Here is a 9,382-nt window from a genome sequence, read left to right as displayed (position 1 = left end):
ATTATAACAACCTGACTTATCGTGTTGTTCAGAAAGCTAATTTTGGGAAAAGAGGAAGACCAAAGAGAAGATTCATGGATGTGGTGAAGAAGGGTTATAGAGTTGGTGTGACAAAAGAGGAGGCTAGGGATAGGGTGGTAGTACCACAGTTCCTCTCTTGGTCTTCTATCAAATGCTTTCTCTAGATCCACAAAGACCTTCTCTGTACTTCTCCATCAACACTCAAAGCAAACATCACCTATGTAATGCTCTTAAAGCCACTCTGCTGCTTGCTGATTGTCACCTCTTTTCTTAACTTACCTTCAACAGCTCTTTCCCACAATTTATGGTATGCCAAATCAGCTCTATCCTCCTGTAGTTACTAACGTTCTGCACATCACCCTCGTTCTTGAAAATCAGTATACTTGTTCTCCATTCCTCACTCCCCAAAACTGTGCTAAACCTGGTCAAAAAGTCCTCTTTCTTAAACTTGTTCAACAGGTCTTATGCCTCTTTCTTTGAACACTTTCCTGTACTTCTTCATTCCACCACCAAGTCCTTGTTCTCCTGTCCACAGGATGTAACACTTACTTGGAAGTTTCCCACAACTGTACTACAGGCAAGATAAACTTTACTCGTCACGATGAGACTTCTTCCCCTTCTCTGTCAGTCCCTGCATCCTGACATGTCTCCAGTTGTCCCAAGTTCCCTCTGACTGTCTCCTTGGTGCATTTAAACCCCTGTTCCTCCCTGTCCCTGAGATTCACTTTTAATGTGTATGTATAATACAATACAGATAAATGAAAATAGAGTCCTTGAAATGTACAAAATATTGATAAAAACAATTATCAAAATGGAGGCAACTTTGCCTGTGGTACAATGTATACTATGTATGAAAAGACCTTTACTACAGATACTACTATGGCTCTGCAGATTTTTTATTTTATTTTTAACCTGTGTCGCCTCACCTTGAGGTTGGCGAATCTGTCTATCACTTTTTGGTGATCAACTCTCTCAAGCAGTTTAACAGTTTGTGTTGTGCCTGTCACTGTTCCCGGTCTGTTTTCTTACCTGGTTCTTCCTGACCTTGTACTTTCTCCTCACGTTCCCCTCTGTCCTCTCTCCTTCTTTAGACTGACAATCATACACATATAGATTGTATTCAATTAGATGAAAAAATTACATCAATATGAAAAAAATATATTATTAAGATCACTAATAAAAAAAAAAGTCCTCTCTCAGTGTACTTTCAACCAAAAGGCAAATAACCAAACCACATGTACATCTAATAAAAGATATAAATATTGAAACACTGATCCAACATTATTCTTGATTGACGGATCATTTGCTCTTACAGTTTTACCTGAATGTTGTTCCTGGGTTTAATGTGGGCACATGCACATATGACAAAATAACCAACTTCTCTCATTCCATTTCAAACAGGACAGTATCAACAACAGTAAGCTACAGACAATTTAAAGTTTTAGATTTTAAATAGGCTGTATAAATTTCGATGGGAGCAACATGTCGACGGTCAAATGTGGCTGATTTTACTACAGAGCAGGACGGATTGTAAGGTAGCAAACATTGTTGGATTCCAACACTGCAGGGTACCTGGTGTAATGTTTTTCAGCTAAAAAGAAACATGGTCTGACTCCTACCTAACTATATAAAGAGTAACTGAAGGTTAAATGCAGCTAATATGTCCTGTTTTAAGCCAGGCTCCGCTGTCTCAGCCACCAAAGGGCGCTGGAGCCAGAGTAGGGGAGAGGCGAGCTGGAACAAACCATTTTGGGAGGTGGGGGGATATCTATACTTTTGTTGTTAAAATGTTACGTCACAACCAAGTACCGAATGCTTTTTTATATTTTAGTAGTGTGTCACACAAACAGCAAATATTGTAAAAAAAAAAAAGAAAAAAAAAAAGAGTAAGAAATCTTTGGGGGTGCTTTGATTCTTTGATTCATACCCCCAAAAATGGGCTAAAATCGCCCCTTTGCGAACAGCATCTGACAGACCTGTAATTATGGGGAGGGTTGTCCTGCCATCTAGAGGAAAATCTTTGATATCACATTGGTCTATTTCTACATGGGTACGTGCTGTATCTGATGTATGAACCAATAGCATCTTGGAGACAAATCAATACTCGGTGCACTCTTTTGTCTGCGACATTTTGGTAGGGGAACCAAAGTTCAGGTGTAGGGGGCAGGGTGCAGGGGGTAGACCAACAACATTTTACAACATATAAGCCCATGTTACATTTGCTATTAAGACTGGAACTTAATATAACTATTATTATTAGATATTAACAACACGGTAAGCTTAAATTCAAAAGGATGACTCCTTCTAGAAGAAAATCATTTTACTTAGCATCCATATCAAAACATATGTCGGCACTTATAATAAATTATACTTAATTTGAAGCGTTTTCTAAATTAACTTTCATTTCAAACGTCAAATGGACCCTGATACAGACTGTCTAAATGTTTGCTCGCTTTGCACAGAAATAAGATTAAAAAGCATCTCTCCTGGTAGCTACAGTTTCACCATCTTTCTCTCATAAATGTCATTTCAGAATTGAGAGCCACGTCTCTCTGTTATGTCTCTCCCAGTATTATCATTTATCATTATCATAAATTTGCTTTTGTAAAATGTTTTAGAATATGTATCAAGCAGAAAACTTCAGCAACACATTACACATACAGATATAATAAACAAATGCAAAATAAACAGCCTATGTAAGCTTTCAATTTCTGTTTTGATCAAATGACACTTACTGAGCAGTCTTTACCTTAAAAATTCCTTGGAAATGCAATCACTGTACCCTAAGCTAGCACGGAAGTGCGGGTCATACTATACAGAAACAGTTTGTCATATGCTGATCTGTAAAAACAGCTCAGATTTAGAAATGATGGCTCCCAATGCATCTGAGTAACTTCGAAAGAGAAACAGTGTAACTGCCAATACAGTAATTTCTAAAGTTACTCAGATTACGCTCACCCCATCTCTGCAGCGCAGGCTAACGTCACGTCTGAACCGTGAACGCACCACAGGGATGAGACGGGAAAATGACGCATGCATGCGGGATCATGTGGTCATTTCACGGTCTCTGTGGCATCAGCTGAAAGAACCACCGGACAGCAGCTCATAAAAGCTGAAATCACTCGACAGGATTTTGTATTAAACTGCCAATCAGACTTCATTACTCATTAACTGAGTTTCACTTTGAACCCGTTTGTATATTGGATCATGCAGTATTACAAAAAGGATAGAAATATGGAAAGACTGTCCATCTTTATTTCTGAATGTTTTCGTGTGTACAGTATGCAATATGCAGATATCAGAAACTAAGTTTATAATTAACACAATATCTTGAGCAATTTTATTTAATTTTCTTAGTTGAAAATGTGTGTGTATGTGTGTGTAGGCATCAGCAAGGCATAGTGTGACAAATGCTATATGAACAGTCATTATTTTCCAGTACTCCATTTTGAAAGTCCTTTCGTCACAGCCAAGAGTATTCTAAACATTAGACACCAGAGGACACTGTCTCCCCATAAATGTTGTATGAATGTAACCAAAAAAAATGTTCCTCTATACTGTTGTTATACTATAACAGCCAGGGGTGTTATAGTGGGGGAATCATTAGAAGAATAACATATTTATTCAAAGATGAATTATTTGGTCACTTCGCAGAGAAACCAAACAAGTATTTAGTAACTCCAACAAGATCCAAACAAACTGAAGTGTGAGCTGAGAGTGTAACTACTACAATTGATCAGCCCCTCGACTGTCCCTGTTTCAGTTTTCACTTGATCTTTACAGTCATCAGATGATCTCTATGGATTTCTTCGCTCTTCTGTAGCTTCGGAGTCAGGTCTCAGCACCTGTGCATTCATAGCCAAGCTGATGCCATCAGTTGAGCCTCCTACTGCTATCCTGGTTCCACCGACGTTGTCCTTCTCTCAGTTTCCAGCAACTCCTCTGGGCTCCTGGGTCCTGTCAGAAAAGCTTTGCTTCACAGGGCCCCACAGGTGCCAGCCAATGGTGGCATGGGAAGACAACACCACGTGGTGATGTTCAGCCAATGTCTGACACCCACAGTTGCACTCTTCCTGGAGGGAAAGTACATTCAGAGATCATAAATGTTTCTATTTTTAATCTCTCTGGCAGAAAAAGAGGAGCAAAGCCACCACTTTTGAAACAATGCCTTTAAATAACACACAACATGTGTGGTTGCACCAGCACAAAGCAAAAAAAGAGATTCATCATCGTTGGCTTTGAATGCTTAATGGCATAGACAGAAGACACAGATGTACACACGTATACAGCCCAACATAATGTGCATATGTACTCAGGCATGCTGACATATGAACATGAGTACACTTGCACACAAATTATTCTCACATTCATATATATATATATATATGTACACATATTGCGCACACAAAATGTTGGTGCTTCTCTTTAATACCAGTCGTTCCTTCAGGCTTGAGCCTTTTCCACTCTGCTCTTATCACTCCATTTCCTTAAAACATTCTGCAGTCACCATGATGACATGGTGCTTGCCCTTCTATCAGAATGCTGCCTGTCACTCAAAGGTCCCACCCACTGACAGTGCATGATACAAAAGCATGGCATTTGCGATTGAATTATCAACAGAGCACTCAGTCATTCAAATGCTCAGGACAGGATTTGGTGACCACCCTGTGAGTGCAGGTCTGGGTTGGGCTGAGATTATATATGCTAAAAAAAAAATGGAAATCAAAGAGATGTCAAAGTATATCCCTATCACATTGGTGCTATAGTTTATTGAGACAGCTGAAGCAAATAGTATTCAGTGAGCAATTTAAAGAAATATAAAGGTTTGAGTGAAGAGCTTTAGCTAAGCAGACAAAGTGGATGAAGAAAAAAGAACAAAGAGGGACGAAGATTCATAGAGGAGAGTGTGTGAGCAGGGGTTAAGGCTGAGCGTGTGTTGTGGGCTCAGCAGCGAATTTGACGATGCACTGGGAGAACAGCTGCGCTGCAGGGCTTTCAGGCTCCATCACTACTGCTCTCCTTCAAGCAGCTCCACCAACACACTCCCTCTCTTACACACAAATGTACACACAGCGCTCATAAACATCACAAAAGCACTGATTGTTGCATCAGTGCACATGAACGTGCTGTAGCAATCGCCAGGTTTTCAGACGTATGTGGTGAAATTTAAAATACTTTCAAAATTCCCAAATTTTCTTTTACTGGGAATTTTTACTGCGGCCAGGATTAAACTGGAACAGAAAGAAAATACCAGTAAGGCAGCTTATGAGCACTAGCAAAGGCCACCTTAAGGTATATATGGTATAACTAATTTAACTAATTCAATGCGAGACATAAAAGACATAGAGTAAAAGCTAAGTGCATTGAAATTTAAATAGAAAAATAAGAGCTTTTACACCATGAATTGCAATTGAAAAACTACCTTCAGAGATCGCCCATACACTACATATTCAGTCCAGCAACAATGAGAACATGAGGCATGTTCTGCAGGTAATTTTATTTTGCTGCTTTTCCTGTACATGGATGAAACACTAAAGACAAAACATCTCAGCAGGGACCTGTTGAAAAAATATCGACAGGGAGATTAAAACGTCACTGTCCCTTTGTCTGGCAGTGTAATAAAAAATGGTTGAAGTTAAACTAATTTTCTCGCGTGACGCATGGAAAGTATTAAAGGCGTAAAATCTTTTAAAAGTTCATTTTGGTTGGGAAAGTTTGGTGGTGCAGTGGTCCATGGGGGCCACTGCAACCTCCGTCTGTGTTTTTATTCCATTTTCAGTGATTTTGAAGGAGACAAATTTGAACACAGTCTCACTAAAAACATGGACGTGCTGCTACATGCTCAGTGCTTTTCCAGGTGAGTGAACCCTACAACATTTAACTATTATTTCCACTATCTTCACTACCATACGGTCGTCTCTGCAGCGAAGCCAGGTTCTGGACATGAGGCGAAAAAGAAGAAGAATGCTTTGTATGGGTAGAGTTTGGTTAGTACTAAATCATTACACAAATAAAGTCAAATAAAGCCCCCACTGCCAGCTGTTAACATACAATGTTGTAAACCACTGATTGTTATTTTTGTTAAAACATGGGAAGCAGTTAGTGTCATGATTCGGCTGTATGCAGGCAGGAATTGGACCCAAACGCAAACTCACTGGAAACAGGACTGAACTCAAAATGGCAGCTTTTATTGCTGAACACAAAACTCCACAAAACCTAAACTGGGAAGAATTTAACAAAACACACACAGCTTGAGGGAGATCACGACACTGACACAGAGAAACACAGGGCTTAAATACACTGGAAATAACGAGGGGACTGACAGAGCTGGGAGAAATCGGACATAACGAGACCCAAGGGAAGCGAAACTCAGTACATTCACGTAGGACACAGACCTTCAAAGTAAAACAGGAAATGTAACATAGACGCAGACTTGACTAGGGGAGATAGAGCAACTAAGAAACACAGAGAACAATAACAAGGAGACACAGAGGGCAGCTACTAAATACTCAGAAAACTAGAGAGAATACAAGAAAGCCAAACTAAGACACTAGACTAAAGAATAAACTGGGGCAACAAAGAGAACTAAGATCATAACACAAAAACTAAGAGACACAAGAAACTCAAAACACTGGGTCACCGACCCACGACCGTGACAGTTAGTCTGTGTGAGCTTTGCACACAGACTAATTTCTCACAAATGAAAAACTTAACTCGTGAGAAACAAATACAGCCCCACTTTTTTAATCAGTACAAAAAAGCAGAATATAAATATGACACATTGTTTTACAGATTGCTATTTCTTGGCTGGATGCAGCGATTCCTTGAAGTCTTTTCACTATACTTCACAATGATACATTTATGTAATAAACAAACAAGATATAATGTTGATTAGTCAGCATTTCAAATAGAGGTTGGCTTCTATCCAAGCAATTCCTCTGCCAGTCTCTGTTTTTTATGCTAAGGTAAGCTGTTCTTTCCAACTTCTTTTTTAAAGTATAGATAAGAGAAAGGTATAAATATTATTATCTAACTCACATCAAGAAGAAAAAAAGCATAGTATTATTATATTTTCCAAATTTTCACATGCCTAAATACCAGTTAATGATCTTTTTGTCTATAAATTGGAGTAAACCAACTGTATCATCCCCTTTGTCCTTTCTATGGAACTTTTTTCCTTTAATGTGTCACATATTTGTCCATACTATGATTACATTACATTATGTATGATGAATAAAGTGACTTTTAAACAAACATTTGTCCTCAGAACAGTTTTGGATTTAATTACCAAGACACACACACACACACACACACACACACACACACACACACACACACACACACACACACACACACACTACTCTTCTATATGTAAATAATTCAAGATGATTCTAGAAGGGACCATTATCCTTAGCAGACAGGTAAGCTGATACAGTACCCCGTACCCAGGTGTATTTTACCCCTCACCAACTGCTGCTGCAGTTAACTCACTGACTACTCCAGCGGGGACGAAGACGGGTTTTTCTGCTCTTTGTTGTCCACTGGAACATGTAGGTGAGACGGAGGCCTCCCTCAGCTGTTAGCAGGTAGGACTTTGTAATACCATACTGAGCTGTTTGTGCAAATAACAACAATGGAATGTAGGAATTATTTCAGACTCCATTTTCATGTTGTCTGTGGGATGTTACTGAAGGAAATTTGGTGAACAGTGAATGTGGTTGAACTGAGATACCTACACTTTTATATTACATTACCACTACCATGTCTCATTTGACTTATTCATAGCTCCTGCAAAGGAACCTGTATATAGTCTCTGAAATTAAAATGAAGACAAAAGTTGTTAAATGGTCTTCTATGTATAACAGATACAAGTGTTTTGTGATACTGTTGTGTATGCCAGATGCAGTCTTTACTTAACGATTTTAATGATGATAGTAGACCTGTATAGGAGGTATATATCTTTTTTTACAAAACAACAGAAGGTAGTGAATTGGACTCATAATGCATAACGGAAAGAATCTTGCTAATGTCAGTAACAATATTTTTAAGTAATGCATTTGCTCAAATGTTTCTGATAACGATTTTTAATCTCACTCAGAGAAAAAAATCTGTAGCAAAGCAAAATAAGGTATGACTCATCCCCTTGTTACATAGCACACATGGCTGAAGGGAAAGTGTTTTGTATGTTTGCATACATCTGGAACATTCGGTTATTTGCTCAACAGCTGTAATGGGAGAGAGGTAGGTGTTACAACTAGATCAGGCTAGGTGGTGTTGACTTACTTTCTCATCATGAAAACATGCAACATACTGTCAGTGAAAAGGAATCACACTCGCTGACAGGAGGTCTGTGAAAACAAATAACAGCAATAATTTATATTTGTATAGACGGTATACACCACAGAAAATATTTTTAAATCAAATAGTGAGCATCGCTTTGAATGATTACCTTATATAAGTAGATGCAGTTCATTAAATTTAATTGGCACCCTCCATAACAAACCCCCTATGGTTGCCAGAGTAAACATTCCCTTTGAAATATTATATAGCAGCACGTTAACAGTGCAGTATGTATTTATATATGCAACTAAGGTACATTTGTTATAAGGCTATTCCATGTGAGCTATATCACATTCATCACATCTGTGAAGTGATAAATGCAAACCTTTTGGTTTTGGGAGATGAAAGGATCACAGATTTTATCAAAGAATGTAAATCATTGAGATCCTGCTTAACACCCACTTCTGAGCAAGAACTGACCCCCTTTGTGTCCCACTGCTATGCTTTTAGTGCTGGATTGTTTTAGAAGCCACGATAGGGTGCTTTATGGTTACAAAGCAAGCAGGTTAATTAGTTCTGTGCTTAAATAACTATGGAAACAAATCACAGAGGATGGTTAAAGGCCTGAATGTTTATGATAATGAATAGTTATTATAATTTAAGTGATGATGGAAAAAAATGAATTATTGCAACATTATACAAAAAAGTTGTTTTCCACTGTTTTACTTCACTTCTTCTTTTAATAAGATGCGATAAACATGAACTTCAGTCACCAGTAACTGTTATTTTTATATATATGTTTAATTTTTTTATTCTGAAACACACACACATAATTAAAACACCCAAAATCTGATGCCAGCAACTTGTTTCCCAAAAAAGGGGGGATGTTGTCTTGCATTAGCTGTTCTTTCACACTGTGAGCTGTTGGAACAGCTGTTTTAGTTTTAAAAGCAAAATGTTTTGCTGTTCTTGGTTAATATAGGATTTTTGCTTCTTATCATTTCAGACCCCCCTTTGTCATATCTTAATGAACTGATGGACTAGAGATTTCACTCTCAACCTATGTATGGAATCACACTGT

The sequence above is a fragment of the Pundamilia nyererei genome, unplaced genomic scaffold (genome assembly GCF_000239375.1).
Source record: "Pundamilia nyererei isolate P.nyererei 1_Seehausen unplaced genomic scaffold, PunNye1.0 scaffold00110, whole genome shotgun sequence".
NCBI lineage: Eukaryota > Metazoa > Chordata > Actinopteri > Cichliformes > Cichlidae > Pundamilia > Pundamilia nyererei.
The sequence above is the reverse complement of the archived record's forward strand: the minus strand, read 5'-3'. Positions refer to the sequence as shown.